This window comes from Pinus tabuliformis, chromosome 7, assembly GCF_031772625.1.
Source record: "Pinus tabuliformis cultivar Carrire ecotype Pingquan chromosome 7, CPIR1, whole genome shotgun sequence".
Lineage (NCBI taxonomy): Eukaryota > Viridiplantae > Streptophyta > Pinopsida > Pinales > Pinaceae > Pinus > Pinus tabuliformis.
The window spans coordinates 1857730164-1857739094 of NC_142293.1; the positions used below are offsets into that span (position 1 = coordinate 1857730164).

The 8931-nt window shown below is 37.9% G+C and overlaps 1 pseudogene; it reads right to left on the bottom strand.

The window, feature by feature from the left end:
• Positions 1 to 6697: 6697 nt before the first annotated feature.
• On the bottom strand, positions 6698 to 8371 carry LOC149255833 (putative carotenoid cleavage dioxygenase 4, chloroplastic pseudogene; annotated as a pseudogene).
• Between the last annotated feature and the right edge of the window lie 560 nt (positions 8372 to 8931).

Consider the following 8931-nt stretch of genomic DNA (forward strand, 5'->3'; position numbering starts at 1 on the left):
ATTTTCATTTTATTGTAATTTGTCCCCTTCATGGACAGCCATCTGCATATGCTTTTAGCATCTACAACGTGTAATTTTCTCATATGAATAAAATTACGTCCTTTTTCCATGGGAAAAAAAGGAACCAACAAAAATATAGATAATTTTAGTTTCTATATATTAAATTAAAATAAGGAGAATTAGTTATTCAATTTTATTTATATTTTTCATCTTTATTATATAATACCAAAAGTATAATGCTAATTCAAAGGCCCATATTTAGTAATCAAAATATTTATAAGTTTTGTTTTGTTTTGTTTTTTGTTTTTTTTTTCACGATAAAATGATACTTGCTATTTCGAGATAAAACCAAAAATACATCCAAAAGCACTATATGTTCATAATCATACAAATCTAAATCACACAATATCATACACTTGTTTTTCTACATAATTATTTGAGCATAATCATGACATCTCAAAGTTAAAAGCTATGGCAAAAAACTTTACATATTTTCTTCTTAGGAAATCTAGCATAGCCATGTGGCTTATTACTATGAAGTTGTTCTTACTATGAGAAATGATTTGATCATCCTTGAATTTATGAATGTATGTGTGTTTTTGGAAAGATCAAGGGTTCTTTAGATATAGCATCAACCCATATATTTAATTCTATAAAGTAGGCATAAAAGAATTTTTTGTAATTGTTGGACAAATATTTTTAATGGCACAATCTAACTCTTCCACTTTTTGGCTATTTATTTAGAATTTCGTAATACTTTTTTTTGGTGAAATTATGAGTTTTTGTTCCTTAAGATGCAATATATTCATAAATAGATTCAACACCCACACTGAAATTTGTGATTCCAACAATTCATATCGCTTATCTTTCAAAATATATAAAAAAATATGCCAAAAAACCAAAACATAAAAAAATTACTGATTTCAATTACTATACAACTTGAAACAAATTCAAATAATAAAATCAGTAACCTATCCTCTAACATCCCATGGCTAAAAAACTTTGAATCACCAAATATCTATAGAGGTTGTATGTTTCTTTCAACCACACATCTAAATACTCATGAAGAATGCATTGAATACCACCATTTTATTAATGTTAAGTACCCAAGTTAACATTATAGAAAAGTGGTTATTTTAAAATGTGTTATTTTTCAAATTATTTTCAAATTTTATTTTTTTTAATATTTAAAAAAAAATCTTTTAAAAATAAATTCAATTCAATTCTAATTTTTATATATTAATGTTTGATTTAAATAATAGAAAATTTATATCAAACAAAAATTGATTCAATCATTTTTATTAGGTTTAGAGTACGTCTTAAAAGTGTTTTTTGTTTTTTATTTCGCTAGTAATTTCAAGTGGTGTAGTTGTCCCACTACTAATTTGACAACTGAATTATGATTAGTTTTTCTTATTTTATAGAAATATTTTTTACAACTTTCAAAATACCACATCGAGATAGCAAATTGGTGGTCACTCAAGTAGCCATTTAGATTAGATTATATATAAAACAATTGTAAACTAGCAATTGCACCATATGTTGCAAAGGAAACTTCGTAAGGCATGGGAAAGAGTGGCATAGAAGAAATAAGATGTGATATGTTATGCCATCTAATTATAAATATGAATTAAGTGTAACAATAAGGTTTGTTCCCAACAAAGTATGTTTAAGGCTAATCAGATTCACATGAATCATACAAATAAGTTCAAATCCTTTCAAAATTTTAAATCAAATCCAGCGCTTCTAATATATGTGTGCCCTCAAAGTGATGACTTTGAATACAAGGAAACATTGTTTTATCAGCTCTTCTAATATTTGTGTGCGCTCAAAGTAATGAATTTGAATACAAGGAAACATTGTTTTCTCATCTCTTCTAATATTGGTGTGTGAGTAATGACTTATGACCATGAACCAAATCTTCTTGCATGATAATCCTATTATGTCTGAACCAAGACCTTGAATCCATTAGCAGTGATAAATTTGCAATGATGGAAATAGATTTGCAATGATGGAAACATATTGCAAGACTCAAGATGTGATAATCCATCATCTGTGATCTTCGTTAACACTAAGCTTAGATGAGACAGCTTACTCCATAAGTTCACAATACTGAGTACCACAAACATTATAGAACAACATACCTTGATTCATATTTAGACTACTCAAATTTAGCAATAATTTTGTCATCCACAGTTTACAATTGTGGAATTTTAAACCATGATATTAACTCTAAATTTAAAATTTAACTTTTATGGCAAAATCTAGCATATCAATTTATGACATTTACAACAAAAACAACCTACAAATATTGATAATTACTTACGAATATTTATTCCATAAATTTTCTATGAACAAGCTAAAATACTAATATCAACTCACTGACAAACATGAATTACTCTACCTTAAACTCTTTATATACCATACATTGAGAGTAGAGTGAGTAAATAGTTTTAAGAAATGACCAACCTAAAATACTAATCACTACCCACAACTCTCTTTTGAAGGATGTTGCTCACCCCAAGGGACTTTTTGTCCATGTAATGTCAAGGCCAAACCTCTATACACTGAACTGCAACTTTCACTATTAAATAAGGCAATCTTTCATTGGCTTTCACAAGGCTTTCACTGAACTAATGACAGTAGAACTACAACTTTCACTAGCTTCATTACAGTATGGCACCATTTTCTGCTGATTAACCTATTTCGGCAATGGGTTCTTTATACCCAAACAGATTGATTCGTCTTGCTTTAGAAAGAAATTTCAAATGAAATTGAAAAGAATGGAGAGACATTAAAGCTATTAAGGTTTCTTCGTTTCAGGTTAGTTAGTACCACCTAGCACGAAACTCTTTCTCTTCTGTTTGAATGTAATATATTCGTATGTAACTAAGCTTCCCTTCCCGCTTATTCTCATGACACCGAGAAGCAAAGTGCCCAAACTTCCGACACTTGAAGCACTTGATGTGGATCAAGTCCTTCCTTCCCTGGTTAAAGGAACCTGAATCCTCTTTATGATAGGTCTGATGGTAGTGATGATGGGCTAATGCTGGTATGTAGGGCTGATGGTATGCTGGGCCTACTAAGGAAGTCTAAAACAAAAGGCAAGTCATTCAATAAATCAAACTTTGTAAATTCGAGTCATTCAATAAATCAAACTTTGTAAAGTCCCCATGTGAAGGTTAGTCTCCATAGGGAAGGTACCACCAGTTCTTACAAGGAAGTGGTGCTTAAACTGTTGCTTCATGGACAGGATCTACGAGATCTACTTGTCCTTCTTTAATGACTGCTTCATCTACACCTGGATCTTGAACAGGCTCTAGATCTCGATCCTAAAAAGAACATTTTATCACTACGCTTCTAGGGACAGATGCAGATGGTCGTCCATAACTTTTAGTAACACTGATGTGTTCCTTGCCTGTAAATAGAATACTAAGGGCAAAGCTAAGTTGTATCGGTGTGGAGTAATGAGCAATAAAAAAAGATATGAAATTGAAAATGACAAGTGAGATCTTTGGTGAAGATGTATAGGGTCATATTAAATAAACATTGACCTGACACATATCTCATTCATGAATGGCAGAAAATCATAATGACATATATAATAGATCTCATTCATGACAAATTGAATAATGACATATAATAGCAACATATACTAAGCACTCTACAATCACTGATAAACAAGAATTACTCTACCTTAAACTCTTTAGATACCATATATTGAGAATAGAGTGAGTAATTAGTTTTAAAAAATAACTAGTAAAGTTAATCACCATAAATAATCACAACAGGTAATTAGTTTATGAACAAATGTAAATTACTGTGAATTTCTAAGTGAACATATAGTTTATAAACCAATGTAAATTACTATACTTTCTTAGGTTGTAGAAGGTCTAAATTTTCTTTTCAAGTAGATTCTCTACTTTAATAAAATTGGTTTAAAGAAAAGAAAGTGTTACCATTTTTGTGTCTTAAACATCGATTCTCTACTTTAATAAAATTGGTTAAAAAAAAGAAAGTGTTACCATTTTTGTGTCTTAAACATCTTTTTATTTTTGAAAATTTTCATTTATAAACATGGTTGTAATATTATTTATATATATATATTAATATTATTTTTGAATAGATTTGTAATAAGTAATATAGAGCCATTGAAGGCTAAATTGGGATCAGCCATGGTCATAGGCGATTTTACTCTCGGTTACAGAGCAGAGTGGCGGCAAAGAAAAAACCCAAGTAGCAAAATGAGTTTTTTTCTTTTTTTGTAAACTGAGGTAGGATTCTATTAATATAATCGAAAGCAGACTATATACAGAAGTTTAAAACAACACCACCCGCCCAGAAGGGAAACTGGGTGGGCTTCGAAAGTATATGACACCCATCCAAAAAAAATAAGTTGCCAGTTTGTCAAATCTGATAGCAAAACGGCCTAATCTACCTATCGACATACTATGCATAGCCATAACTGAAAACGAAAGAACTGAAAACGATATCATATTATCAAAAAAGTCATGCAATGACCTCCAGGTTCTACAGCTTCATAGCATCGGCAGGCTGGGCCTCAGGTTCTGCCTTAACTATCCCATTGTCTCTAAGCAACTGGAGTAGCTGAGCCAGCTTTCTGTCCTGCATCATAAGAGTGAGTTGAATATTCTTCATTTCCTTTTTGAGGTTAGCCTGGGCGAGCTCCAACATTTCTTCTGCAACTTGCTCCATAGCCCGTGCCAGAAGACGCTTCAGTCCCCAATACACATGCAAGGATTGCTTATAGAGTGACATACGCCCGCGAGTATGACCCGGATCAGGGAGATAAGTCTCCCAATCTAGCATATCAGGGTCTGACTGATCCTGCAAAGCCTGCTCTTCAAGGTGGTCGATGATACGGCGAATATGTGGATGAGTTTCCTGAACAAAAGCGTCCTCAGCTTCGTGAAGCTTGCGTCGCATATCCTTCTTGACGCGCCTACCTCCGGAGCCCCCTGCCCGACTACCATCCGCAAATTGTTCACTATACCTGCCACGACCCCTTCCTCTCCCACGTCCCCTCGTGCCGCGACCACGACCTCGACAACGAACATACTCCTCCTCGTCATCATCCTCCGAGACCTCCTCCTCTACAGACTCATCTGCAGCATCCGCGGGCTCGGAATGCTGCATCCATTTGCCAACCTTACCACCGGAGGTCGGCCATGGTGCTTGCGCTGCCACCCCCTGCTCTGGAGCTTCTTGCTGCCCGTCGGACTCATCAGAAATTTGGTAAATGGACCGGAGAGTTTCCTCCAGCGTCTGCGTCCCTTGCTCCTCCAAGACAGCCCCCTGACTACGCGTTCGCCGGCCCTCAGTACGCATGGCTGCCATCCTCGTCAACTTCTGAGATAACAAGGTCCAATTACCCAATTCGACAGTACCTGAAGCACTCGCCCAAATATAGTCACGGAGCCCTTCTCGACCTGAGGCACTCAGCCAAATATGGTCACAGAACCCTTCTCTTCGACTGGTTGGTAGATATTTCCCCCTTCTCTGCGGCAATTCACCTTCGCGCGACCAGCTTAGTGCGCAATGCCCTGTACCGCTACACTCCTGTAACAAAACCTCACCTCTCAACCAGACTGGCGGTATCACCCTACCCTGCACTAAAACAACTTCATTCGACCACCCTCGACTAACTGGCAGAATCCCCTCGCATGCAAAATGAGTTTGAAACAATAGTAGCATACCCTTTTCCCGCAAACCCCAAGCCTTCATAATTTCGACGATCCTTCGCATTCAACCCAACATCACGTGATGAGCAGTGAAGTGGAGGCACGTGTTTAGGATCATATTACAACCGTCCTAAATTAAGTAAATGAAGGAGTCGGCTAACAATTTAGACAAGATGTGGATCCAACGGTGGAGGACATCTGAATCGTCTAACATCAAATCAATGCACAATAAGGAAGACAACAAAACGAAAAGAGAAATTCATTTCAAAGGGGAACGCTTCAGGGTTATTAAATGAATGGATTATTAAAATTTATTAGCCGTTTGAACAAAATATAGATAATAAATACTCTATAAAAACTATTTTGAACAAAATATATGTCTATGTGTGTGAAGGATGATGTAAATTTAGTGAAGTTTAAAAATATTACAATAATGTTTATTATTTAATTGTTAAAAAGAACCTTAAGTGAGAAGAATAAGAATTTATTCTCGACCGCTAGAAATAATCTTTCCTCTTATATAAGAATTTCTTGTCAACCATTACAAATAATCTATATATATGTTTAGTCATGAGATTTTGAATTGCATGGTTAAAACATTATTTATAAAATAGTCATTGATTCAAATTTTCCATATATAAAATTAAAATAATAATAATATCAATTTTATAAAGTAATAAAATTTAAAATAAAATAAAATTTAAACATTTACCAATTTTATGAATAACATTTGAAAAGTTTCATTCCACATAGAACTCGCATAAAATTTTACAAGAATAGTCCTAAAACTTGACGATAATAGTCCATGCCAGCTTGTACAAATAAAATGTCATTTGTATTTTTCAAACACGCTGTAAATTTAGAAGTTTCTAATTAAAAGTTTCTCATTAAAAGACCAAAAAAATAGTTTTCTCCCTTTTTCAAATTAGATGGCATGGCAATATCATGAGTTGTCTCTCTTTACCGTGAATATTAATTTGGATGCGAGCTGGCAATTACTTTTGGTTTGCCAGATCAGCATCGCTAACGAAGAGCCCATGAAATCCGTACGGAACTCTGGCAGGGAGCTCAACTGAGGCCACGATCTGAAGGGTCGGAGATTGCGCGTCCATCACCAGAAAACTGGAAATCTCGGTGCATTCGTTATGGGTAAAAGCCACGATGTACCCGTCGTCCTCCTCGGCATTTGGATCCGAACTCCGGGCCACGAAGAACGGCTCACTGCCGAAGCAACCTTCGCCATAAGCCCTCGACGCGACCACGCACTCCTTGGCAGCCGTCGCTTCCAGCATATCAAAGTCAAGTTTAACGACCCCAGAGAGTTTAGGCAACGGTGCTCCTATCGACATGTATGCATACCTGTTCTTCTTGGCAACGAACCGGGGATTGATGACGCCCAACTCCAAACATTTTGAAGACAATGGCTTTCTGGATACAATCCCGTTTCTCAAATTTATGCAGACCTTCTCTACTGTGGAATGGAGCAGATGGGTTCTCTCCACAACGTGCTCCACCGGGTACAAATTCGCGGCGATCAACACGATCTCGTCGCCCTCGTCCCACGCGTTGAGCGAATGGAGGAAATTGAAGCCCGGGACTTCGAACCATTTCATCGCAGCCTCATCCGTTGCGTAGCGCGGGAGAACGCCGAGCCGCGGGACCATAGCGGGGTCGCAGCCCATGGGAGAGCCGCCCCCGACAATCATGTTCATGGGGTCCACCACCATCTGGGTATCAGGAAATACGGCATACTGCTTTGTTATCGCAAAATCGTGAATAAACGACGGCTGCAACATCGACAGGATTCCGACGTCGGGTTCTTTTTCTCCCGCAGGCGACACTCTGAAATAATTGAGAAACGGAGGAATGAAACGCCAACGGAAAGCGAAAAGCTCTCGCGTCTCGGGGTCAATCTTGGGATGTGCTGTCATGGCCAGGAAGAGTTTCCCGTCGAAGTCATACCTGCCGACAGTGACGATGTCGCCGGATTCCGTGACCTTCAACACGTACGGCAGATCTGATTCCTCGAGCGCCATCAGTGTGCCATTGAAATACAGGAGACTGGTATTTGCCAATCCCGTGCCGTTGAAGGGATTAAAGAGGCCGAGCGCCACTCTGGCGATGAACAGGACTCCCCTGGCCAATCCGGCGCCGAGGCTGTAGAAACCGGAAAAGAAGTTGGGCACCACTCGGCGTCGCGCCCTCTCTTCTTGCACGAATTTGTGCGTGCGGACGAAACGGCTGCAGAACGTTACTCGGCCGTCTTTGATCCTGACGGCGTGCAGCATTCTGTCGCACTCCACTGGTGCAGTCTCTTGCACTGGAGCGAAGTTTCCAGCCAACACAAATCTTGGATCCACGGAAGGCCTCAGCGGATTATCAATAAAGTTCTTTATAAGATCATCCACAGCATTGCATAAAACAGCCGCCAAAGCAGAAGAAATGCCATTAAGCGGATCTTCTGAGGGAAGTGTAGGCGTGGGCGTGGATTGCAGATCATTACTTTGAGATCCAGCGCCATTGACAGCGGGTTTGTTCTTAGCAGCCGGGAGCTTTTCTTCGGTTTTCACGGAGAATAAAACTATAGGGTGAGAATGGCGAGTATGCGAGTATGATCTTGTCGGAATGTTAAATACAGAAGACAAATTTATGGAGCAATTTGCTGCCATGGACAAGCGGAGTAGGAGATAGTGCAGGTCTCCATTGTGAGCCGATTCCTCTATTTGCTTCCAGCGAGAACCCTTTTTTCTAGAAAGAAAATCTTAATATTATATTGAGGATATATAAAACAAAATGTTCAGATAGTTCTGAATGTGTTTTGTTGAAAACTCTTGATACTATCGATAGACTGCATCTCAAAACCATCATGTAATATATACATGTTAACAACATTTTCTGAAAGAAAACAAAAACCATTGAAACCATTCAGCTGATCGGGAGGTAAAGAGCAGTGACAGATGATAGAACAAATTTGGCGGATAAAGAAGAGTCCTCAAAATTTTTTAGGTTCCGCCACCTCCAAAGTGACCAGATGGTGATGGGAAGAATGGGCCGGAGAGTGTTTTGGCGCCCCCACCAGGCAAACGCTGCATCCACAGAGATGAAGTTAAGATGTTGAAAAGAGAAAAACTGTGCAAGGTCATACCAGATTTGTTGTGTGACAGAGCATTTGAAGAAGAGATGGAAGTTTGTCTCCTCTTCCATATTGCAGAGAGCACATCTGCTGGGG